Raw genomic sequence first — 26,704 nt, 5'->3', positions numbered from 1 at the left:
AGACCTGGAAGGCTCTGGAGGTGAAGCCGAGGGAGGTGGCGCCGTAGGATGTTCTAGAGGTGGAGCCCTAGGAGGATCTGGAGTCTCTGGGGGCAGAGCCGTAGGAGGCTCTGGAGGCGGAGCCCTGAATGGCTCTGGAGGCGGAGACCTGGAAGGCTCTGGAGGCGGAGACCTGGAAGGCTCTGGAGGCGGAGACCTGGAAGGCTCTGGAGTCTCTGGGGGCAGAGCCGTAGTAGGCTCGAGAGGCGGAGCTCTGGAAGGCTCGAGAGGCGGAGCTGTAGTAGGCTCGAGAGGCGGAGCCCTGGAAGGCTCGAGAGGCGGAGCCCTGGGTAGCTCAGGAGACTTGAGAGGTGGAGCCCTGGATGGCTCAGGAGACTTGAGGGGCGGAGCCCTGGAAGGCTCGGGAGGAGGAGCCCTGGGAGGCTCGAGAGGAGGAGCCCTGGGAGGCTCGAGACACTTGAGAGGCGGAGCCCTGGAAGGTTCGAGAGACTTGAGAGGCGGAGCCCTGGAAGGCTCGGGAGGGGGAGCCCTGGGAGGCTCGAGAGGAGGAGCCCTGGGAGGCTCGAGAGACTTGAGAGGCGGAGCCCTTGAAGGCTCGAGAGGCTTGAGGGGCAGAGCCCTGGGACGCTCGGGAGGAGGAGCCCTGGGAGGCTTGAGAGGAGGAGCCCTGGGAGGCTCGAGAGGAGGAGCCCTGAGAGGCTCGAGAGACGTGAGAGGCGGAGCCATAGACGGCTCGGGAGTAGGAGCCCTGGATGGCTCGGGAGGAGGAGCCCTGGATGGCTCGAGAGACATGAGAGGCGGAGCCCTAGATGGCTCGGGAGGAGGAGCCCTGGATGGCTCGGGAGGAGGAGCCCTGGGAGGCTCGAGAGACGTGAGAGGCGGAGCCATAGACGGCTCGGGAGGAGGAGCCCTGGATGGCTCGAGAGACGGAGCCCTAGATGGCTCGGGAGGAGGAGCCCTGGATGGCTCGGGAGGAGGAGCCCTGGGAGGCTCGAGAGACTTGAGAGGCGGAGCCCTTGAAGGCTCTAGAGGCTTGAGTGGCAGAGCCCTGGAAGACTCGAGTGACTTGAGGGGCGGAGCTCTGGGAGGCTCGGGAGACTTGAGAGGTGGAGCCCTAGGAGGCCCGAGAGGAGGAGCCCTGGGAGGCTCGAGAGGAGGAGCCCTGGGAGGCTCGAGAGATGTGAGAGGCGGAGCCCTAGATGGCTCGGGAGGAGGAGCCCTGGATGGCTCGGGAGGAGGAGCCCTGGATGGCTCGGGAGGAGGAGCCCTGGAAGGCTCGGGAGGAGGAGCCCTGGAAGGCTCGAGAGATGTGAGAGGCGGAGCCCTAGATGGCTCGGGAGGAGGAGCCCTGGAAGGCTCGAGGGTCAATAGCCCTGGGACGGTCAAATCTACTGGCGCTGGCTCTTGAACGGTCATGGCTACTGGCGCAGGCTCTTGGACGGTCATGGCTACTGGCGCAGGCTCAGGGACGGTCGAGGCTACAGGCGCTGGCTCAGGGACGGTCGAGGCTACAGGCGCTGGCTGCTTGGCAGAGGTAGGGAGAAGCTGGAGGGCAGAGGCCTTTCCTTTTCTCCTCCTCCTCCGGGCGGACGAGGCTGGCAACGCTGGCTCGCTGACAGTGGCAGGCGTGGGCTCTGGCTCGTTGACCGTGGCCGGCGTGGGCTCTGGCTCGCTGACCGTGGCCGGCGTGGGCTCTGGCTCGCTGACCGTGGTCGGCGTGGGCTCTGGCTCGCTGGCCGGAATCAAGAAGGGTGGTTCCTCGGCAGCGAGTTTCTCTACCACGAGACTCACATACTCCCTCCACGTGTGCTTTCCGGGTTCCGGCGCTTCCCTCCGCTGGCATGATGGTAACCCGATCCAGTAGATGGATTTCAGGGAAGCATCGTCGAACCCGGTGTAGATGGCGACAGTGGAGAAGAGGTAGGAGTACTCGCGGATCGACAGATCCGCCTGGGCCAGTTCCGTGAAGCAGGCTGCTAGATCCATTTGAGGGTCGGTCATTCTGTAAGGACTGCAGACGAGGAGTGGGGATCTAAGTGCAGCTCTTTATTGAGTAAACAGGTAAACACAGAATTAAACAAAACACTGGGAATAAATAAAACATCCACGATGGGATAACAAAGACGAAAACATAAGAAACAAACTACGGAGGAACACGGAACAAAGAAAACACGGCAGGACAGGTAACGACGCGAACAAGGAACCATAAACATACACGTGAAGTGCAAACATTCAGCGACCGACAAGGCAATGGAGGAATAAACAGGGTTTAAATACACAAGGACAAGGGTAACAAGGCCAATCAACAAACAGAACTCTGAAACAGGATAACAAGATAATTAACTAAAACCAATGACAAACAAGAACTGAATCAAAGTAATCAAACAATGAACCAATAAAAACCAGATACAAAACATGGAGGGAAAACAGGATGTGACAAGACTAGGAACAGAACAGGAATTTCAAAATAAAAGTACACAAAAGAACAAAGGACAACAATGAACATGACAGGGCCAAAATTCCAGCAACCTATTGTGAGAAACTTGTGGAAGGCTACCCAAAATGTTTTACACAAGTTAAATAATTTAAAGGCAATGCTACCAAATACTAACAAATTGTATGTAAACTTCTGACCCACTGGGAATGTGATGAAAGAAATAAAAGCTAAAATAAATAATTCTCTCTACTATTATTCTGACATTTCACATTCTTAAAATAGTGATCCTAACTGACCTAAGTCAGGGAATGTTTTCTATGATTAAATGTCAAGAATTGTAGAGTTTAAATGTATTTGGCTAAGGTGTAGGTAAACTTCTGACTTCAAATGTATCACCCACTGTTACTCACCTCACATCAACACACATGTTCCAATACACACAATGTGTCTGATTTGGGTCATGTTTTGGGGGATCAATACAGACACTATGCAAAAAGTAGGAATGTCAAAAGTACAGGTACTTCGGTACCAATTCAATACTAAATTGAAAAAGATGTCACGATACCAGTGTTTCTGCAGAACCGGTAGTACCGAGCACCAACTCAATTCGATACCTGTGTCTGACTGACACATGACTGCTTTTAAATGCTTACACGAATGTAACATATTTGGGCAAAAAATTAATGCACAATTTAGTAAATTAAAATAATGATATGTCCTAATGTGATTAATAAACCCTGAAAGGCAGCAACTTTAGTCTGCATGTGCTGCATGCTTCAAAGTGAATGTGTGAAGCGGGATGCTCATATCCCATAAAAACACATTATGAATATCATGCACACAATGTAAGAAATGACAGAAAATAATGCTCAACCAAAAAAAAAAGCACTTTTAGTGCTTTTACAAAATTATAAGCTTCAAATAATGTAGATTTAGCTTAACTATTAAATGTGTCAATTTAAAACTTAAGTAAAATTGACAAGCAGCAAAATATATATTTGTGCATGTCATTCTAATCCTTCAATGGAATTATTTAAGCAAAATACGTACACTGCTCTTTCCCATATAATAAAAGTGAAAGTTCAGCTCCACAGATGATAAAAAGGCACCATAAAAGCATCATAAAACTAGTCCATACCACCCGTCTTCTGAAGCCACATAATAGCTTTGTGTAAAAACCAGACCAAAATATTTCCATAAACCACAGCTCACAAATTTCATTCACATATTCAAACTTGGTGCATCACAATCGGTTACGAGACACACAATGGCATATGGCATCATTAACGTTAAACCTGCCGTGATGTGTCTTGGTGTGCCATATTTGTATGAGATTTCAGAGCAATGGTGGTGGAGAGGATTTTCAGTGAATAACAGAACAGCTCTTCACACAAAGCTATCATATGCCTTCAGATGATTTGGTATACAGGGCAAGAATCTTATGGAAAGCAGACAGCAAAAGCAAGCATGTGAAGTTATTTTAATGGCAGCCAGATAGATTGCAAGCCCATATGCTGGAAGACATTCTAGAAAGAAAACCAACTTTCACCACTCTGCAATGTCATCTTCTTTAGAAGGACAATGAGAATACTTAATTAGTGTTAATTAGGGATTGAATTCTTATTCAAACCCAGCTAATTTAAAAAATAAAAAATACAGAAACCTGATGGAGCACCATGTCACAGGACCGTCTTGAATTATTTTAATGGCTTTCGGTTCTTGAACATGCATTCTCCAGCCGATGCGGTTGGGACACCATACTAGAATACTCTGTAAGTATTTCCTGAAACCTGAGCTACCATCCTGTAGCACTGCAACATCAGCAGCACGAAAAATACAGTATGACAAGTGTAGTCCAATTCCCGAACAAATTACTCTGATGAGCCAGTTCTTTTCAATCTATAGCATGAAACATGCACAGCTACCTCCAAATGACTCTTATCAGCTGGTTCTCTTCAGTGAATGAAAAACTTACTGAACTGCAAGTCATTTATTTTGTCATGTCCTCTGAATGACTTGGTTATGTGCACTTGAGGCATGTGAGACTTAACATCCTGAGACCTGAGAATGACTGCTGAGTGCATTTTTCCTTTTTTGATTTGTAACTAGTGGCACCTAATAAACATAAAAAAAAGAGTAAATAGTTTTCCCAAATAATTGATGTCCACATATGTGAACTTTCAAACAAACAAGTGATAGCCTGTGCTGAAGCATTTCAACAATCAGAAATTAGGATAATTCATTGTAATACAAGCACGGTTGGAAGGGTTACTTTTGAAATGTATTCCACTACAGATTACATAATACATTCTCTGAAAAACATAAATATCTTATGCAGTGTTGTTTCTAAAATAAAATAAATCAAATTGATCTTGTTTACAGTTTTTTTTTTTTGATATTTTACATGAAAACAATGCAAAAATTATTATCCAGAATATGATTTTTTGCCCTAATATCAAAGGTCTTATTAAAGAAATTATGATCCAACGTGTAAATATGATCATGCCTGGTAAAATGCATGTAAAATGGGTAGAAATAGCATATTAGCTTAGCGTAAAGGTGACAATTACACAAGGTTTATTTCTATTTCTTTTGTTCCAAACTTACTTCTCTGTCTGCTCATATGAATGTAACACATCATAAGAAAGTGTTTCACCGCTGTTCAAATGCACTTTGGATCGCATCATTTATATGTATAAATGTTTTCCAACAGAAAGGACTAAATATTAAATTAAACAAATGACAATAAAATGCAAAGTAATCTCTTCAGTAATCAAAATAAATTTTGAATGTAACTGAATTCCTAATACCAATGATTTAAATTGTAACTGAGGTAGAATACAGTTACTTATATTTTGTATTTTAAATATGTAATCCCGTTACATGTGCTTCGTTACTCCCCAACCCTGGATACAAATATCCAGGGTTGGGGAGTCAGCATCATACAATCACTGCCAACCATGTTCAAATAAAATTATACATTATAAATTAATGAATCTAAGTACTGATAATTATTGTCCCATGTCTGCCTTCAATGTTGAGTGGTTCAAACATCATCTGCAGCCTGAAACTGAACTTTTGATAGGAAGTTTGGACTGAATGCACTTGGCTTCAAAGAAAAGCTATAGGATACTCCCTTGCTCCCTATTTAGTGAATGACTTAAACTCTGCACTAGTCTCAGGTCAGTTTGCACCATGTTTTCCATATTTTCATCCTAACTTCATATAAAGCCTCTGAAAGCAAAAAAAATTTCTCAATGTGAAAATGCACAGTAAATATAGTATTTCTAATGGAAATCGTCTAGGTTACGGATGCAACCTCCGTTCCCTGATGGAGGGAACGAGACGTTGTGTCGGAGAAGCGACACTAGGGGTCTCTCTTGAGCACCGAATATACCTCTATGATCTATGAAAAAAGGCCAATGAGAAGTTGGCAGCCAGTATTTGCATACCCCGCCCCCGGACATACGGGTATAAAGGCGAGGAAATACTAGAGTTCATTCAGGATTTTTCTGAGGAGCCAGAAATGGTTCTGGCCACTACAGCGGTTCGGCTCAGCGACGTGGCCGGGAAGACACAACGTCTCATCCCCTCCATCAGGGAAAGGAGGTTACATCCGTAACCTAGACGTTCCCCGTCTGTCGCTCTCTTCGACGTTGAGTCGGTGAAGCGACACTAGGGGTCCAATTTAAATCACGCCATGTGCTGAGCCGTGTACGTGTTCTGCTGACACAGGAGCAGGCCGGTATTTTTTACGTGCCAAACGACCGGCTGTATCAGACTGCACGTACCCTTCCCCAATGCCCCAAAAAAGTTGTCAGAATCCTTCTGGTTACCCTAGACAGGGGAACAAGGTGACGCTTGCCAACCTGGGAACGGGCCAAGCCTGGCCAGACCTCTTTTCTCTCCATGTTTCTCGCATAGAACAATAGACGGCCAGGGCCCTTACATGCATCGAGGAAAGGGGGTCTTACCCAATTTCCTATTCTTTCAGGGGGAAAAGACCCTGCGGAGACCACACCTACCTGGCGGGGAGGTAAAGTGGTGAATACATCACATGTGTTTTTAGGCGACACGTGGGAGTGGCGTGGTGGTAGATCCAGCTTCAGCGAGGGGGAGTTGCTACAACACGGAGACCGGAGGAAATTTACCCAAGGAAAACGCGGGTCCGCTCATAGGGGGACCGTATCGCGGAATATACACACAGGGGGAGTCCGAGTAGAAGTCCTCACCCTGTGGAGCACCTATTCCAGTCAGGGTAGACTGAGTACCCACAGTGGATTGGGTCGGCAAGTTCCTCCGCTGAACTAGGGACCCATGAGGGCTAGGGAGGAATCAACCAGTGATTCGGGATGTGGAATCTCCTGGGAAAAAAAGACGCACAATTTTACCTCAATTGAGGGAAAGGGCGGGGGCACGGCCTGGGTGTGATAGGCCAATGAAATGGCATCTACTACCCAGTGGGAAAGCCTCTGTTTGGAGACAGTGTTTCCTTTCCGCTGTCCCCCAAAGCTTACAAAGAGCTGCTCGGAACGTCTAAAGCTCTGCGTGCGGTCCAGATAGGTACGCCAAGCACGTACCGGACACAGCAACGAAGGGGGCAGCGCTTGCAGGTTCACTACCTGGTCTCTGAAGGGCATGGTAGGAACCTTGGGCACGTAGCCCGGTCGCGGTCTTAGGATCACATGAGTGTCTGCCGGACCGAACTCCAGGCAAGTGTTGCTGACAGAGAACGCATGCAGGTCCCTGACCCTCTTGATGGAAGCGAGCGGCTGAGGTGCCTGAGCACCTGGTCTCTGTGAGTGCATAGTAACTCTCGGGAGTGGGCCAGTATGAGCCAGTCGTCGAGGTAATTGAGTATGCGGATGCCGGCTTCCCGGAGTGGGGCAAGAGCTGCCTCTGTGACTTTCGTGAAGATCCGAGGGGACAGAGACATGCCGAAGTGGAGGACTTTGTACTGGAACGCCTGTCCGTCGAACACGAACCGTAGGAAGGGTTGGTGTCGTAGCAGAATTGAGACGTGGAAGTACGTGTCCTTCAGGTCTACTGCTGCAAACCAATCTAGGTGCTGGACGCATGTCAAGATACACTTGTGCGTGAGCATTTTGAATGGGAGTTTGAGCAGCGCTCGATTGAAAACTCGCAGGTCCAAGATCGGTCGTAAGCCGCCGCCTTTCTTGGGTACAATGAAGTAAGGGCTGCAGAGACCCTTCTTCATTTCGGTTGGAGGGACAGGCTCTATCGCGTCTTTGAGTAGAAGAGTAGCGATCTCCGCGCGCAGGAGTTTGGCATGTTGGCCGTGCACTACGGTAAAGCGGACGCCCACGAAGGGGGGCGGGGGCCTGGCAAACTGAATTGCATAACCGAGTCGGATGGTTCGGGCCAGCCAGTGTGACGGGTTGGGAAGTGAGAGCCACGCATCCAATCTCCGTGCTAGGGGCACCAAAGGGACGAGTATTTTTGACGTACCTGGTGGGGCTTCGCAGTGGGGCGGAGCAGGTAGTAAGCCGTCGAGAGGCGAGGATGCGTCCCGAGGCTCTGGTGCTGAGAAAAGACTTGAAGCACTTACCTTGCTCCGCACACCCGGCAGGGGGCGGGTTAGTGACTGAGGAGGAGGTCTTGTAATGGCGTCCTCTGGACTTGTCAGAACCGGCCGGCCGGGGAACAGTCGTGGGGCTGAAGGCGGATCTGGGACCGCGTGCCGGGACTATTGAGATCTGGTGGCAGAGTGCCGTGAGAATGGCATTTGCAGGCCAGATGACCCAGAGACAAAGGAAATAGCTCTTTTATTGAGAATTTGGGTACCGTTGCCCCGGTTAAGGGGAGCAGCAAATGAAATGTATTCAAAAGAAGATTCTCCTCCCAGCCCTCCACCGGGGGATGGAGTGGTCTTACCATCTCCGGAGCTAACGTCTTGGGCTCTGGGTTGTCTGTCTCAGGAGCGCCTGGGAGCCTTCCGGGTCCTCGAGGGGGTCCGTGAGACGTGGGGCGTCTGCTTCCTGCGGAGCGCTCGACGCGTGGGCTGAGAGCTGGGCCCAGGTTGAGGTGGAGCAGCTTGTTGTTTCTTCGCAGGGGGGGCGCCCTCGGCGAGCAGACGGGGCATGGCCCAAAGCAGCAGGTTTGCGGCGGGGCAGGATATGAGAAATCGCCTCCGTCTGTTTCTTCACCGCGGAGAACTGCTGGGTGAAGTCCTCGACGGTGTCACAGAAGAGACTGAACTGGGAGACTGGGGTGTCGAGAAAGCAAACCTTGTCGGTCTCACGCATCTCGACCAAGTTCAGCCACAGTTCTGGACCACGAGGGTGGCCATCGCCTGCCCGAGTGACTGCGCCGTGACCTTCGTGGGTCTAAGGGCGAGGTCGGTCGCTTAGCGCAGTTCCTGCAGCACGTCGGGATCAGGGCTACCCACGTGCAATTCTTTAAGCGCCATGGCCTGGAGGACTTGCAGGAGGGCCATGGAGTGCAGGGCAGAAGCGGCATTTCCGGCAGTGCTGTAGGCATTCGCTGTCAGCGAGGATGTTGTCCTACAGGCCTTGGAAGGGAGTACAGGGCGACCCCGCCAGGTGGTAGGGTTTCCGGGGCATAAGTGGAGCGCAACAGCCCTCTCCACCGGGGGAATCGCCGTGTACCCGAGGGCCGCTCCTCTGTCGAGGGTAGCGAGAGCGGATGAGCGCGTGGCTTTGTGATGTCGTGTAGTGAAAGGTGCCCTCCACAGCGACGTCAGCTCATCATGCACCTCCGGGAAAAACAGGACCGGGGGCATGCTGGCCCAAAGGCAGCAGCCCAAGGGAGTCATCCACGTCAGCTCTCTGATGCAGTGGTGAGCTCATCTGCTTCGAGCTCTAGAGGATAAGCGGGTTGGCTGTGAGGCGAGCCGCTGTTGCCTCGAGCACGGACTGGAGTCAACGAGCATGCCGGGGGGCAGGTGGTCCGAGGGGGTTACCCGACGGAGCCGCACCCGCTGCCACCCCCAGATCGCTTCCAGCGCCACTCGCATCGTCCTCAATCCCGTTGGAAGAAGGAGCAATGCGGGGGGCGGCTGGAGTGGCTTGCTTTCGGTTGAAAGCGAGCAGCGACCACAACGTTGTCATGGTCATGCTCTCGCAGTGAGAGCATGAACCATCCACAAACGCAGCCTCGGTGTGATCGCTACCCAGACACACGAGACAACGCCTGTGTCCGTCTGAAGCCGAGAGCACTCTACCGCATCCAGGAACTACACATTTTTGCTCTTTTTGAGAAAATCACTCTTTTAGAGGAAATCACTCTTTTAAATAACTCTTTAGAGTTTGGGTCCAGGGGCAATCTGCACTGCCGTGCAAGGAGAAATTGCCGTTGTAATGCGCCCTCAGTCCAACAGCATGCAGAGCGTCAGAGGAATACAGGAACAGGTGTGTTTTCACGCGAACAGCATGCACAACCATCGGCTCCGAAGAAATTTTCTGAATGAACTCTAGTATTTCCTCGCCTTTATACCAGTATGTCCGGGGGCGGGGTATGCAAATACTGGCTGCCAAATTCTCATTGGCCTTTTTTCATAGATCAGAGGTATATTCGGTGCTCAAGAGAGACCCCTAGTATCGCTTCTCCTACACAACGTCGAAGAGAGCGACAGATGGGGGACTTGTGTTATTACACAATAGTGCACATTGTGTTGAGCAGTGTGGCGTTTTGCGATAAATTGCAAAGATTTTACAAATGGGATATCGGATGAAAATAGAGACTCAAATCTTTTTGACTCAAACAGGTTTCAATGTAAAAAATTAATTAGGTTTCTTACCAGATGTACTGTAGATTTGTTGGTAATTCTCCCAAAGACAAACTCTGCTGTGATCAGCGCCATCTTGTTTTCTCGCTTGATTCATGAAAGTTTAACCCATTAATGACAGACCTGAGTCTTCTGAACTGAGATCAATTTGTTTAAATAAATGTAAATTATCCATTGCGTATAGCAAAGTCAAAATACAACTTCCACTCAAGTTTACACAGGGTCGCATGAGTAATTACTGAATGGTTGATAGTATATGATTGTGTAGTAAAAGATACACATTATGGGGGGGGTGGCCTGGGTAGCTCAGCAATTAAAGACGCTGACTACGACACCTGGAGTTACAAGTTCAAATCCAGGGCATGCTGAGTGACTCCAGTCAGGCTTCCTAAACAACCAATTGGCCTGGTTGCTAGGGTGGGTAGAGTCATGTGTGGTCGCTAAAATGTGGTTCTCGCTCTCGGTGGGGCACGTGCTGAGTTGTGCGTGGAAGCCATGTAGAATAGTGTGAGCCTTCACACATGCTGTTATGATCCCGTGTTGTCTGCCCCATGTTTTCTGTTTCACTCGTCACTGATCACGCTCCATGTCACGTTTTCCTTGTTGTCCGCCCCGTGTTTCACTGTCCGTGTAAGAAACTACATTTCCCAAGTCTCCCGGCCCTCATCACTGCCTGCACTGTGTTATTGTCCGCACCTGTTCGTGATTTTGTTATTACCGTGTCTGTCTACTTAAACCCTGTTGTTAACAAAAGGATATGAGAAATCGCCTCCATCTGTTTCTTCACCGCGGAGAACTGCTGGGTGAAGTCCTCGGCGGTGTCACAGAAGAGACTGAACTGGGAGACTGGGGCATCGAGAAAGCAAACCTTGTCGGTCTCACGCATCTCGACCAAGTTCAGCCACAGTTCTGGACCACGAGGGTGGTCCAAAAAATGTTAGTGGTACTTTATAAACATTTAGGAATTAATAAAATATCTCAATTAATAAGTCTGAGTAAACATACCTTTTGCAAGAATCTGTTCTGTTAAAATATTAAATTATCTCATAATTTGGTAACAGGCTGCTAGGGGCAGTAAATCCAATAAGAAATGCTTTTCTCATTTAAAAATGTTTCTTCCTCAAAAGTACTCAAATTAAATTGTAATAGAACCAATAATGAACTGGAAAGAGAACCAGGACATCTGGACAACCTAATCCCCATTCAATTTAACTATATGGAATAGAGCAGCATGAACATTCTTCAAAACACCTCATTTTGTGTTTCACAAAAGAAAGAAAGTCATAAACGTTTGGAATCGCATAAGGGTGAGTAAATGGCAGAAATTTCCTTTTGGGATGAAATGTTTGTTTTAAATTATCTTCACAATGCAATATAAATGCCCACAGGGGACAGATGCCTGCCGTAAATTGTTTCTTTAGTGGAGAATGCACAATAAATGTTTATAGATAAAAGTACACTGCAATGATCAACACCACTTTGGACAAAAAGCACCTATTGCTCAGCTAAACACTAAAAGGTTTTTGGGTTTTTTTCAATCTTAAAATAACTCTCATTGTCCAAAACAACTGGAGGCTGAAGTTTCCTGTGCCATTCATGACTGATTAAGAACAAATATGTTGCCATTGACTTTAACAATGAATGGTGCCAACCCAGCCAGGAGCAATCGATGCAAGCAGCAATCAAACATCAGGGTGATCAATCAATCACAGGGCTGCTTTATCTCTGCAGCTGCTTTACTCTCCCTGAATCTGTCACAATACTGCAGACCTGAGGGCACTCTGAGAGACCAGTAGACAGAGAGATGACATAATGATTTAACATTAGTGTCATACTGAGCTACATTTAGAAGGAGACTAGCGTGTAAAACAGTCATTCAAATGGCCAGTTGGCTTTTTTTGATTAGTAATGCAGAATAAGTTGCATTTCAAAGAGGAACCACATATATCACTGCTTTTTGTTGTTTTTGTTCTTGTTGTTCTTTTATTTTGGATTTCTTTAATAATATTGTTAGCAAAATGACATAACTATGCTCTTTTAAGCTGTTGGTAAAGGCAAAATGCATGAATAATTTTTTCACAACGGTTTTTATTGTGCAATATGACAATGCATTAAAGGGAACTCAAGTATAATGAGCAAATTTTACAGGCAAATTCTCCATTCATGCAAATAAGTGTGCTGCACATCCTTACCATAACAATATGACTTCCCACAGGTGTGCTTCTCTACTACAACTCTATTCTATTATCCTGTATTTACCCTTCATTGAATGAGCGTTTCATTAAATCACAATTAGAGGAAACTGGTCAAAACAGATTAATTATACACATAAATGGTCAATACTCTGTGATATGCCTTTTGCAAGTTATGGTTAATGATAATAGGGTGCTGGAGAAGTTTTGAATAACAGATTTTTTATATTACATAGACTGACAAAACATTTGTCTTTGTCGTACATGCGTAATTGTCATGCTGGTCTAAGCGGGTTAATGCTGGTTTGGTGCTGGTCTAGCTGGTAGACTAGCATAGCCATGCTTATCACCAGCCAATCTTAGCTGGTGAAGTTGGTTGACAAACATGTTCTTTCTTGTAAAGCTGGTGAAACTAGTTTAGAAGCCTTGTGGTGATCCCAGCACACCATAATACCATGCTGGAGGACCAGCACATAAAACACAACATAAGCTGGTGACCAGCAATGCTTGTCTTTTCAGCAGGGGCTGTATTTATAATTCGAGCAACTACATGGGTTTTTGGGATTGTGAGACATCATGGTGAGAAAGCTGTGATGATGACATCATCATCATCATCACCACTATTTTTGCTCTGACTTTAGCTTGAAGCTCTTGACATGAAACAAACTGACTCATGGCACGCTCTGAACATGTAAACACAGATATACACGAAAGGGCTCACACGTTACACACACATACATGTTTCCTTAGCTATCAAAATGGGGACAAACCATATACTTCCACTGTTTGTAAATAAAGCTTATTATAATTTCAATAGTATGACCCTACCTCTAAAAGAACAATTTTTGCATTTAAAATAATAATAATAAAAAAAATAAAGCATTTACTTTCAAATTGTTTTTCCAAATGAGTATGCCTATGAATGTCTCCAAGAATTTCGCTTACTTTCAAACTACACTCGCTGAACACTGTATTAGGAACACTATGGTACTAATAAAGTGCCCAATGTGGTCTTCTGCTGTTGTAGCTCCACCACCTCAATGTTCGATGTGTTGTGCATTCTGAGATGCTATACAGAGTGGTTATCTGAGTTACCGAAGCCTTTCTGTCAGCTCAAACCGGTCTGGCCATTCTCCGTTAACCTCTCTCATCAACAAGGCGTTTCCGTCCACAGAACTTCCGCTCACTGGATGTTTTTTGTTTTTGGCACCATTCTAAGCCTAGAGACTGTTTTGTATGAAAATCCCAGGAGATCAGCAATTATAGAAATACTAAAACCAGCTCATCAGTCACTAACAATCATGCCACGGTCGAAATCACGGAGATCCAATTTTTTTCCAAATTCTGATGGTTGATTTGAACATTAACTGAAGCTCCTGACCCATATCTGCATGGATTTATCCATTGCACTGCTGCCACATGATTGGATGATTAGATAATTGCATGAATAAGTACAGCCATGGCCAAAAGTATTGACAGTGACATAATTGTTGTGTTTCGCAAAGTTTTCTGCTTCAGATGTTGTGGTGTTGATTCACCTTGTTTCTAGAATATTGTTCAGAGTGATCAGATGCATTTAAAAAAAAAAAAAAAATCGCAAAAAGTTTCATTGGCCAAAAAAATTAACTTAAAACCCAAATTTCACGGTTTTTTTGGCCCTGGCACAAAACGACCAGCTAACATAATTTCACTAATCACATCAGCTGCACCTGGGAAAGTGTTACTGGAAAATTACCTTTTTTTTTGTTCTGACATTTTTGCTCATATTTAAATTTTTTTGTACGCTTACGCTGTATATTTCTTTGCTTTAGTTTCCAAGTTCTGCACTTGGTTTTCCAAAACTTGTAAGTAGAGTTTCATGTAAATCAGGGGCCATTTTGCATCACTTTTGGTCCACTAGTTCTTGATCAACAGCTCCTCCTCTAGCCAATCTTTCAAAGAGAGGAGGTGACCTCACTACAGTGTGACTCCAACGGCTGCTGCTTAATATTATATTATTTGTGTTGATAGATACGCTGCTTGTGTCTGTTTTGAGTATTTTCCAGCTCTAGGAAACAATGTGTTGTCTGAGTAGCCCATTATCATAGTCTGTTAACACATGTATCGAGTCAGCTGAATTTAGAGAGTTTTAGTTTAGGCACTATTTAAGACTTTCTTGTTTGTAGTTTATTGGCTGCATATCTAAAAAACAAAACAACGCTGGGTTGTTGTGATGTGGATGTTTGATGCATGTTTTTACTAGCTGTACCAATGGAGCCAACACAATTTGATCTGCTTTTCCATTAAATAAAATCTAGAACCCAACACCAAGGACTATTACAATACTGATTAATATAGAAATGCTTACATATAATTTGACTTTTTTTTTATTATATAAAAAATCTAAAAGGTGTGTGTTACTGCTAACACCTACATGTACATTTTTTTAGTTGGTTGTAATCCTGTAAGTCATTTACTTCAAATGTTACTGAAGTTGCATACTCTATGTTATGGAAATGTTTGTAAATGTTTTGGATATGTATGCTCCAATGTTGCCTGAATCTTTAGAGATTGTCCAACTATTTTTGAATAAAGAACGTCCAACTTCAAGCCTACTTTATTGCATTATTTATTGACGTAGGGATGCTTGGTCTCTTGTTTCTGATTTCACTGCAGTATCCTGGAAAAAGAAACTACATGTAACCGTGCCAACGATGCCAATGTAGGATCAGTACATGATGGCACATTCAGCAACATGGAAAAGTGGATCAAGTAGGGTTCTAAACTCACAACCACATAGGTATAGCTAGTAAAACATGCATCAAATATCCACACCAACCCAGCCTTGTTTTTTTTTTAGATATGCAGCCAATAACCTACAAATAAGGAAGTCTTAAATAATCCCTAAACTAAAGAATCTGCTAACTAAATTCAGCTCGATACATGTATTAACAGACTATGATAATGAGCTACTTGGACAACACATTGATTCCTAGAGCTGGCAGAAAATACTCAAAACAGACACAAGCAGCGTATCTATCAAACTCAAATAATATAATATTGAGCAGCAGCCGTTGGAGTTGCACTGGAGTGACGTCACCTCCCCTCTTCGAATGATTGGCTAGAGGGGGAGCAGAACTTGGAAACAAAAGCAAAGAAAAATACAGTGTAAGCGTAAAAAAATAAAAATATGAGCAAAATTAGCAGAGAGCACAAAAAGCAGTAATATAACAAAGAATGATTTTGTTTGCAATTCTTATGACATTGCTTTAATTTTTCTGTTGTTTTTTGAAGCATATTTTAAATGTGTTTATATATTTTTGATTCATGCTAGTTATTTTTTGATCTGCGCTAATTATTTTGATCTGTGCTTTTTATTCATTTTTTAGCTAATTTTGTTTATCTGCACATATTATTTTTTGATTCATGCTTATTACTTTGATTCATGCATATTATTTTTGGATCCGTGACAGGATTTTGATCCTATTTTCTAAACATAATTTAGCTAATTGCACGCAGCTCTACGAACTAATTATTTGAAAGACTAAACTTTTACAAATATATTTGCCACACCACAGGATCATTTGAATGAACTATGTTGAAGGCAAAAATTATTATAGATTTAATGATAGTTTAAATGACATTAATTATATATTTTCTTTATATACTTTCCCTTATACATTCATATATTCCTATAAATTTGAATCTAAAAACATTCCCATGGATAACTATATACAAACTAACGCATACTTTACATGTGTCCCTACAAATGCACACATTGCACATTGTGTAACACGTAAACACACAGCGCCGATCCACACAATCACCAAGACACCAAGAGTGGAATTACACAACACCCCCATCAAGGCCACCAGAGCAAACCAAAAACCCCAATCTGAAAAAATACAGCCCCACCCTGTGTGTGAACTCGCACTGAGAAATTCAATGCACCACCCACTGACAAAACATGGGAACAGAGAGAGCATCTTGACTGGAAACGGTCTCCAGAAACTCACACAAATCTCTAATTGTCCCATCTATACAAAGAAAACCCTCAGCACTAACACAGGGCTGTGCAAACTACACAAGTGCCACAATAAACACTCAGTGATGATCTTTGACTTCACTGGCATTAGCAAAAAGGATTTAAATTGGCCTGATATCATGCAGCGATACAAGTGGCACACTGTAAATTATTTCAACTATTAAAATATTTCAGATATTTCTTGCGGCTAGAAAGTAATATATTCAAATAATTCAACGAAAGTAAAAATAATGTTTACATTTGCTGAATGAAGAATTGGAACATAGAAACACACAATGAGCACTTTATTAGGAACACCTGTACACCTACTTATTCATGTGGCAGCAGTGCAATGCATAAAATAATGCAGATATGGGTCAGGAGCTTCAGTTATTGTTCACATCAACCATCTGAATATGGAAAAAATGGGATCTCTGTGATTTCGATTGTGGCATGATTGTTGGTGCCATACGGCGAGTATTTCTGTAACTGCTGATCTCTTTCATCCACCACAGTCTCTGTTGAGTTTACTCAGAAAGGTGCCAAAAACAAAAAACATCAAGTGAGCTGCAGTTCTGCAGACTTAAATGCCTTGTTAATGAGAGAGGTTAATGCAGAATAGCCAAACTGGTTCGAGCTGACAGAAAGGCTACATTAACTCAGATAACCACTCTGTACAATTGTAGTGAGCAGAACAGCATCTCAGAATGCACAACACGTCGAACCTTGTGGTGGAGGGGCTACAACAGCAGAAGACCACGTCTAGGACATTATTAAGGCCATAGTGTTCCTAATAAATTGGTCAGTGAGTGTTGCTTTGTTTTTTCAAGCCCACCAGAACACCTGATTTTTATTTCTGTCTGCTCATAAGCCTGAACTATGGGGAAATCTGAAAATAACCAAGAGAAAGTAATTAGTTTTAATTGGGGCTAATGCTTCTTTTACATTAGACCATCTAACCTTAAAGCTGAACTGTGTAATGGAATTGCAAAAATGATAATCACTGTTTTCAAACAGATTACCAATAGATTTCTTCCATTGGTTGTAGGGTTGGTGGGTGCGCTTGTGGGGCCCCTTAGTGGTTTGGAGTCTAAGCAGCCACTATTACTGCTTCTACTGCTTGTACCGCTTTCACCAAGAATCTTCCCTGGTCAAGCCAATGTTGCCGTGTCGGCCTGGGCAGGCCATTAAAACAAACAGAGGAATGTTTTGATTGCGCCACAGAGACGTAGTGTTACACATTTAGTTGAAATCAACCTACAAATGGCTTCCTTAGGCTAAATAGTTGACTCTGCTGCATATTAAGCTGAAATATGAAAATGATTTCTAACACTGAAAAAATTGCATATAATGTAGCTTCAATAGCCAGATACTGTATACAGTCAGGTCCAAGTTTGAGACCACAAATTAAATTGCTTCTATAAAGCGTTTTTTTTTTTTGCATTTAACGGCTTTTTTTTTTTTTTTTTTTTTTTACATTTTCAATCATTGTTATCAGCATAACATTTTGAGAGAAAAGTTGAATTAAAATATTAACACTGATAGTTCCTGTAGCTGAACTGGTAGAGCATAGCACTAGCAACACCAAGATCATGGGTTCAATTCCCAGCACAAAAATTGTTACAATATATACCTTGAAAGTTATACAAGTCGATTTGGATAAAAGCATCTGCCAAATGCATAAATGTGAATGTAAACATTACTTTCCACTTTTTGCTTTAATGACAACATGCACTCGAGCTGGCAGGGACTCAACGAGTTTGTGCAAAACCTGATGATCCATGTTATCCCAGTGTGATTTGAAAATGTTCCACAATGTTTAAATGAAAGCAAGAAAGTCTGTCGTACTGTACAAAGGAGTTAACACAGTCAAATATCAAGTAGCGCGCAAATAGTGCAGAATTTTATATATTTCTTATTCAATTTACAGCATAATGCTTTTTGTTTTCAATTTTTCTAAATCCCAAAACACTGTTCATTTCTAGATTTAAATTAGACTTTTTTTATGTGGTCTCAGACTTTGGAACCCATTTTAATATAGAAATTGCATAATCCTCCCATGAAAACTGGTTCGACTTTTTTGGTTGTGACTTCAAAGGCCTTAGTGTCTGATCTGGGTACAGGCCTGTAAAATAATCTGTCCTTTCTTCCTCTCTCTCTTTCTTTTTTCTATTCCTTGCCAAAGTGAATGGTGACTCGAATGCGCTGCAATCAGTGAAACGCAGAGGATGCATCTCTTGCTGCTAAAATGGGTCATGCAGAAATTCCACATAAGGTAAACAATCACAGGGAACACTTTACAATAAGCTTCTATTAGTTAACAACATTAGATAACATGAACTAACAATGAGAAATACTTTCAACATAAAGTAACACATTTTTTAAATGAAACTTTGTATGTGTTAACATTAGATAATGAACTACCATGAACTAACAATGAACAATATTATGTTTATTAAAAAACATCAGCAAATATGAATAAATGTTGTATATATATATATATATATATATATATATATATATATATATATATATATATATATATATATATATATAGTTCAGTGTTAGACCATTAACTAATGTTAACAACCTTACTGTAAAGTGCTATCCAACCACTTAACATCTGTAAGTGAGCATTGTCTCCAGTTATTACTTAAAAACAGTTTTACAAGTGTGTTTAGTTAATTGTATAATGATACAACATGAATTGCAAGAGTGACATAATTGGCAGATGTGTCTTATAAGTCAGTGAATCAAGGTCATATGATATCTACACAGATATGACAGTGTAAGGACGTAGATGTGTCTTGAATGTTGGGTGAGTTGCAGCGTGAAGCGTTTACATGTTTCCATTGATCATGGTATAAATGGGGGGTAATCTACCCCATAGCCCCCCAGAATCTACGCCCCTGTTTAGTTGCATGAATGCTGTTGATGTTTCAACGCAATCCAAGTGGATGTTTACTGTATGTTGAAGATGCTGTCCTCCTCTTTCTCCTAAGTGCTTTCTATGCAAACGTACAGTGCATTTATACACAAAAGCAAAGAAAGACACAAAGACACAGGCGTTAAGTCGAACGAGACGTTGACAATTTTCTCCTTATATAAAGACTGAAGGAAGCTCTGAATATATGCAATTAACTAAACAGCACCATCACCGATGCAGGGTGTTTGGACAAGCTGCCTAAATCTTGTCTCTAATAAACAAATTAAAGCTTGGCTTACGCCAAGAGCTGATACAACTCAAACACGCGCGCGCGCACCGACGCCCATTAAAACACCACGCACGACACACGGCAAAAAGCATCCTGTGTCCAAAGCCACCCCCCACACACAAACGCACAAACAAACACAAATACAAGACATAATTCAGATGTTGGATATAAAGAGTTTGAGGTCTCCAAACTACTCTCAATACTACAGCCATTCAAACATCCATCGGTTATTGATTTATTGTCATTTATTGAAATAACGTCACCTCATTTGATGGCTTTGACTTACCGCATCTTATAAAGCACTGGAATTATCGGCTCAGGATGCGCTCAACAGCATCGGGCTGTGTGATTTCAGTATGGTCCTTAATTCCAGTGTCTGTGTGTGAAGAAAACACGCAGAGAAAGGCACCGAGTATGCTTTGATCTTCCTTTCCCAGATGTGCCTGCGGATCGAATTCTCCCAAAGACACTCGCTGAGCATCAGAGCGATAAATCGAGTAACATCCGTCCCTTTAACCAATTGATCTATGATGGACACGGGAATCAGAACCCGCGTGCTGTATCCCGATCAGTGTTTTTTTCTTTCTTTCTGAAATTAGAGGAAAATGCGCAGAGTGAGTCCAGCGATAGCACAATCCGCGAGATCAGCGCCAGTCCATCGCTACATCGTCCGCATGGAAGACTGCGACCCGATAGCTAGGAAGCGAGCGCCGAGAGAAAATGACAAGCCAATTGGAAAGCAAAGTGATGCTTGATTCTAGGATGGAGGGTGGGAGGGGAAAGAAAGAAACGGAGGAAAAGAGAGGGGCGGTGAATCTGGAGTTGGGATGACGGGAGGACTCGAGCTCGCTCTGCTGGCCGTGAGCGCGCACAGCAGCGAAGGGTCGACCTTCCTATCACCTGCGGTTATAACACTATCATTTACAAATAAACCGATTTATTAATTTATTACAGCGTATTTACATATTTTTCTGGATAGTTACCACTTCCAAGTCAATTTAACTGTCAAAATAGTGACAGAATAGACAATATCACACGTTTGTGGACTTACTCATTTAAATATCTCTCATAATAAGTAGCACTAATGATAGCTGACGTCTGTGTTAATTCATTACAGTAAATAAGGGGGGAGAGGCCTGAACTGCCTTTTACACAAAACTCACGAGCATCAAAGGCGCAGCTGGTTATCGCTCTCACACAAACCTGAGACTTTCTAAATAATACTGGATGTTTGTGACGCGACTTACGATTGGAAAATATTGTTGAGAATGGAGGCTGCCAGACTGGGGTTTTGATCATCATGGACGTCCGCAAATGGCAGTTTTCCGTGAGCGGCGGAAGCATCCTGTTGATCTGAAGGTGATTGTGGGGTAAGAAATCAGAACTGATTGATCTTTACGATCCAGAATGAGAATATAACCGGCTTTTAAGATGGGGACTGATAGCAAACGATAAAACATAAATGAGTAAATGCATCGCACTCAGTCATACCTGAAAGCAGCTAACAGGCAAACCTTTACCTATTTTTCCAGGTATCGGTTTTATTTGAAGAAATTCTTTGTTGCACTTCATCTCTCAGTATCAACAGGCCTGCTCTATTAATTACTGACAACCTATTTTAAAATCGCATTGTACACTCTAAATATGTATATATAGTTAACGGAAAAGAATGTAAAAATGCTACAGTAAAAAGACTAATTGTAAAAAATTACCTTAATATAGGCCTATAGGCTACGGTAAAAATGACAATAGCTATATTTAACAAGAAAAATATGTAGTTTTACGGTAAAATATTGGGGGTGGGGGGCACTAATGTTTAGTGCATTATTTTAGTGTCACATGTTACCCTGTTTATGTTGTGTTGATAACTCGGTGTCGTTACATGCGTATTAATTATTGCTCATGTCGCTCTTGATTAACTTTAAGTCAACTGTGGCCTTGTGTGTGTCTCGTTTGGGAGGCTGCATGCTAGGTATTACGCGTCCTTTGAAGGCTGCAGTATACAGAGTAACCTCCTTTAAACAAGTCTCGTTTAAACGAGAGGGCCTTCGTAGGACAAACGGAAACGGAAGGTACATTGCTATGACAGCACACAATTCTTTAACAAGCGCCAGCACTTAGAGTGAGACGGTAGCAAAGACCCTAAAGGGAAAGTATGAGATACATTTTAGGAGATTTATAATGATGTAAAGAGAAAAGAAAATAGATTTTACAGGTGTACTTTTAGTCTAATACTTTATTTAATAATATATTAATATTATTATACATATTATGCTCTGCACCCATACTGAGGTTCTTCAAGTTGGGAATTAACATTACTTGCGTTTGAACATCAAAATTATGGACAAATTGGCATAATTTGACATAATTATGATTATGTATATAATATAATATATAATTATAAGTAAGCTCTGCGCACTTTGCAAGTTTTTAATACTTTTTGTGTCATAAACCGGTGAGATTCTATACACCCTGTTCTATGTAGACAATATGTCAAATAATTAAAAATCCTATGGCTCTGGAGACATTAAAAGACACTTAGGTGCTCAAGCTGATACCCCAGACAATGCCACAGACCAGGGACTCAGTTTGGATGGTGTGGCAGGAGAAATTAATCGTCAAATGTCAAGCATGTCATCAATGGGGCGAAGGTCATTGCTGACTTGAAGGATCTTGCTGTAATATTTTGATCGATCACTGCCATGGAGACTAAATTCTCTGAGTTATTTTCAAGAGTGTCAGATGTCGAGAAACGGATTGATTATCTGGAGTCATCGGAGAGGGTCATCGGATTAGCTGCTAACTAGCTAGCGACCAAGACAGCCTTGGAACGGGTTTGGAAAAGGTTGGAAGGCTTCGAGAATCGTAGCCGGCGAAACAACATCCGAATTGTTGGAATTCCTGAGAATGAAGAAGGCCGAGATATAGTGAGATTCCTAGAAGAGTTCTTCCCGAGTCTGCTCAGCATAACAAACCATAAGTTGGAAATCCAGCAAGCTCACAGGGTTCCAGCTCAGAGATCCACAGAGGGAGACAGGGCCCGATCAATTCTGGCCAAATTACTGAGATCATCCGATAAAGATCTTGTGTTACGCGAGGTGAGGCGTAAAGGAAGGCTTTCTTGGATGAACCACAGCATTTTCTTGTTCCCAGACTTTGCAAATTTTACAAGAGAGAAACGTGATCGATTCAACTAATGCAAGAATCTCTTACATCAACAGAAGGTCACTTTTGCACTGATGTTCCCAGCCAATTTGAGAATAGATACTAAGGATGGCCGCAAAATATTTACTTGCTCACAGCAAGCAATGTCCTTCATAAAGCCAATGGAATGAGTAAGTTACCTGATTCACTAAACATTCACTTGACCATCCGAGGAACTGTGCACCTTCTTTGTTCCTTTTTGTGCTGGGTCCGTCTAGGGGCTGGAGTTTTTTATTGTGGAGTAACACTCTTTGGGACACTTTGAGGATGAATCTGCACATTCTATGTGCTTATGCCTCCTATTGGTTGGAGTTAGATTTATAGATTATTTTCTGTTGTGTAATTCTGTCTCACAAAATTTGTACAGAAGCACTGGACTTGAGCAATCCGACGGCAAAGTTGTCACGGGGGCTCTTGTAAGCGTACATGGACTGTTTAAGTTTAGATGAATGGACGCCGGTTGGCAATTGTCGTGCGTGGGGTAAAGTTTGGGGTTTGATTGTTGTACTAATGTTGGAATGTGGTTTTATAATCTTGTTTTTGACAAACAATCTATTTTCTTACTATGTCAAAATGTCAAATCATAATATGAGTTTATTGTCTCTCTCCATGTGGAATGTGAATGAGTTGGGGAACCCCATAAAAAGAAGGAAGGTTATTTCTTTACTTAAACATAAGAAATATGATATTGTGTTTCTCCAAGAAACATATATTTTCCTGCAGGAAGCTGAATATTTTGGTAAGATATGGGGTTATTTTTTTTTGTGCTGGCTCAAGTAAGAGCAGGAGAGTCATTACATTGATAAGTAAACATCTACAATTCAAATGTCACAAACAGATTAATGATAAATTAGGAACAGTCATTATTATTTTAGCAGAAATTAAGGGGCAAATGTTGATTTTGTCTCATATTTACGCACCTAACATTGATGATCAGGGCTTTTTTATAGATCTTGGAGGGATGTTGCAAGCAGCTGCAGCCCACATGATATAATATTGGAAGGAGACTTTAATCTTTTGATGGACTCAGTCCTTGATCATAGTGAGCCAAAGTGTGTAAGCCCCCTAGAGATATTACAGATATTTGGAGACTTTTGAACCCATCCAGTAGGGACTACACATTTGTTTCATCAGTCCATAAGATTTATTCTAGAATAGTTTTTTCCCCCTTATTTCATCTGTTGTTGACTGCTCAATTGGAAACATCTTTATCTCAGATCACGCCCTGGTGAGGTTAGAGGTGTTGCCACATACAGAGAAAAATAAATCATATAGTTGGCGCTTTAATGTATCCCTTTTGAAAAATCCTGAATTCCAACAAATGTTAAAGGCTGAAATCAATGTTTATATGGAGACCAACTGGTCCTCAGTATCCTCTGTGGGCATGGCTTGGGAGGCACTTAAAGCAGTTCTTAGGGGTCGGATCACACAGTATGCCTCATTCATCAAAAAGTCCAAAGCACAAGAACTCATGGAGCTGGAAGGGAATATTAAAAGTGCCGAGACAGAGCTGAAGCGCCGAATGGCATCTGATGGCCTCAGAGAATTTACCCAATTGAAATACAGATATAATACTATTTTGTCATGGAAGGTGTAGTTTTGTCTATTCAAGGCAAGACAATCATACTTTGAGCCAGGGGACAAAGCAGGGAAGCTTTTGGCTAGATACTGTATATAAAGCAGAGAGAGTCTTTCTCTAGCATTCCCTCAGTGAAATCTCCTGGTGGTGAAATTGTTACACGGCCATTGATATTAATAATACTTTTAAAGAATTATATCTTGATCTTTATAGTTCCACGTCTTCGTGTACTGAAGAAGATATTAGACATTTTGTGGAACCATTAGAACTCCCTAAACTGACGACTGAGCAAAACAATTATCTTGATCCTGAGATAAACATTGAGGATTTTGGCGAGGTAATTAAAGCCTTGCCTACAGGCAAGGCTCCGGGGTCAGATTCTTTTTGCCGCTGAATTTTTTAGATCTTATACTACAGAACTAGCTCCACTTTTGCTAGAAATTTATACAGAATCATTAAAGAATGACACAAGCCTGGATCAGTCTGATACTTAAAAAGGATCCATGCCAGTGTAAGAGTTATCTTCCAATTTCTCTAATCCAACTAGATGTTAAAATATTGTAAAAAATTCTGGCTAGCTGATTAAGTAAAGTTATGACATATAGATCAGGTGGGGTGTATTCAGGGATAACATTAGGCGTTTCATCAATATCATGTGGTCAGTGGCGAATTATCAGACTCCGGTCACTGCCATCTCACTTGATGCTGAAAGGGCCTTTGATTTGGTAGAATGGGATTATCTTTTTAAGATTTTGGAAATATATGGTTTCGGGAATACTTTTATTGGATGGATTAAGTTACTTTATAGACACCCGGTAGCGGAGGTACAAACAAATGGATTCATTTCAGATTATTTTACTCTGGATAGGAGCACCTGGCAGAGTTACCCTTTTCCCCCATTATTGTTCTGTCTTGCCCTGGAAACATTAGCAGCCACTAAAAGAAATTAAGATGATTTTCCAGGGTTGGTGGCAGGAGGTATGCAAAGCTTTTCCTTTATGCAGATTATATTTTATTATATGTGTCCGACCCCACTAGATCTATGCCTTTCCTCCACATAAATATTCATTCCTTTTCTAAGTTCTCAGGATAAAGAGTTTTGTATTGAATAGGAAGTTCTTGCTCCTACTTCACCATTGCAAAGCCTTTCTATAAAACTAACCAGATAAGTTAAGTTACACCGTTATCTTGCATTTGCACTCGGTATAGACAAAAGTGTCCAGAGTGTTTAATTCTGACATTTATTTAAATGTTTCCTTGAGCATAATGGCTGAACCCCAAATTATGTATTAATAAGTCCCTTTTTTTGCTGGTGAGGGGGTTTAATACATTCGGTGACCTAAATGAGTGTTGAGATCCTTTGAAAATTTGGTTCAACATTTTGGGATTCCCAGATCCACCTGCTGTACTGTTTTTGGCAATATTTTACATCCCCCTATAGTGGCAGAAACTCTGGGAGTGGTGATTACTGCTTTTAGAAAAGGTCATGAAGAATCAGTGTATTACTCCCTGCAAATTCAGAGTCTGGGGGACGGAGCTTTAACTTCTATCAAGGGGTTAAATATTGATTCTGTTTGTATATGTTTAGCTTTTCTTTGTTTAATAGATTAATCAATATTAAATGTTAATCATAAAAAGGAAAATAAATCCTCAGTTATTTTAAATGCAGTAATGGAAGTAATGAAATTTAAAGAGCCGTCTGGTTTTCAATAAATTTATGTGCCAAACAATAAAAAAAAATTTTTATATATTTTTTAAAGAGAATAAAACACTTTTATAGTTCAAGAAGTTTTGTAGGGTCCACCAGGTCAAAAGGCCCTGTGGGGTAAATGTCATGATCCTGCCTCTTTCTTCCTGTTTATACTAGAGGTCGACCGATATTGTTTTTTTCAGGCCGATGCCGACGCCGATCTTTAGAAATCCGGGTCGGCCGATGGCCGATTAATGCTGCTGATTTATTTTGGCCGATATGTGCTTGTTTTTAACCTCTTATTTGAACCTTTTATTTGAAAGATAAAATGTAACAAAAATATTTACTTAAGATAGACAACATTTCTCAACAAATCCATTTATTGAACACTTGACCAATCTGCACTTGTACACTTAAAATTAAAAATGTATAATGTAAAAACATATTGTATAAATAATGTATAACAAATATATTAAATAAACGAAGCAGGTGTTACGAACTGCTCCGAGACACGAAGGTTGAGATCCAAATGCAGCTTTAATTAAGGAGCAATCCAGACACGTAATCCAATATTCAGAGCAACCAAGAGAAGCACAGGCATAACTAGGGATGGGAA

At 42.4% G+C, this 26,704-nt stretch overlaps 2 protein-coding genes across 2 annotated transcripts in view; one reads left to right on the top strand and one right to left on the bottom strand.

Annotated features, from left to right (window-relative positions):
- adgrl3.1 (adhesion G protein-coupled receptor L3.1) overlaps positions 1-20,329 on the bottom strand; it is a 207,760-nt gene extending 187,431 nt beyond the window's left edge. The window contains exon 1 of the mRNA XM_052127560.1: positions 19,902-20,329. The gene's annotated coding sequence lies outside the window, so the exon portion shown is untranslated. The remainder of the gene's footprint in view (positions 1-19,901) is intronic.
- Positions 20,330-20,856: 527 nt separating this feature from the next.
- si:dkey-92j12.5 (multiple PDZ domain protein) overlaps positions 20,857-26,704 on the top strand; it is a 110,191-nt gene continuing 104,343 nt past the window's right edge. Inside the window, exon 1 of the mRNA XM_052126849.1 lies at positions 20,857-20,985. The gene's annotated coding sequence lies outside the window, so the exon portion shown is untranslated. The remainder of the gene's footprint in view (positions 20,986-26,704) is intronic.

This window comes from Xyrauchen texanus, chromosome 5 (assembly GCF_025860055.1).
Source record: "Xyrauchen texanus isolate HMW12.3.18 chromosome 5, RBS_HiC_50CHRs, whole genome shotgun sequence".
NCBI classification, from domain to species: domain Eukaryota; kingdom Metazoa; phylum Chordata; class Actinopteri; order Cypriniformes; family Catostomidae; genus Xyrauchen; species Xyrauchen texanus.
This window is presented reverse-complemented; position numbering and strand designations above follow the sequence as displayed.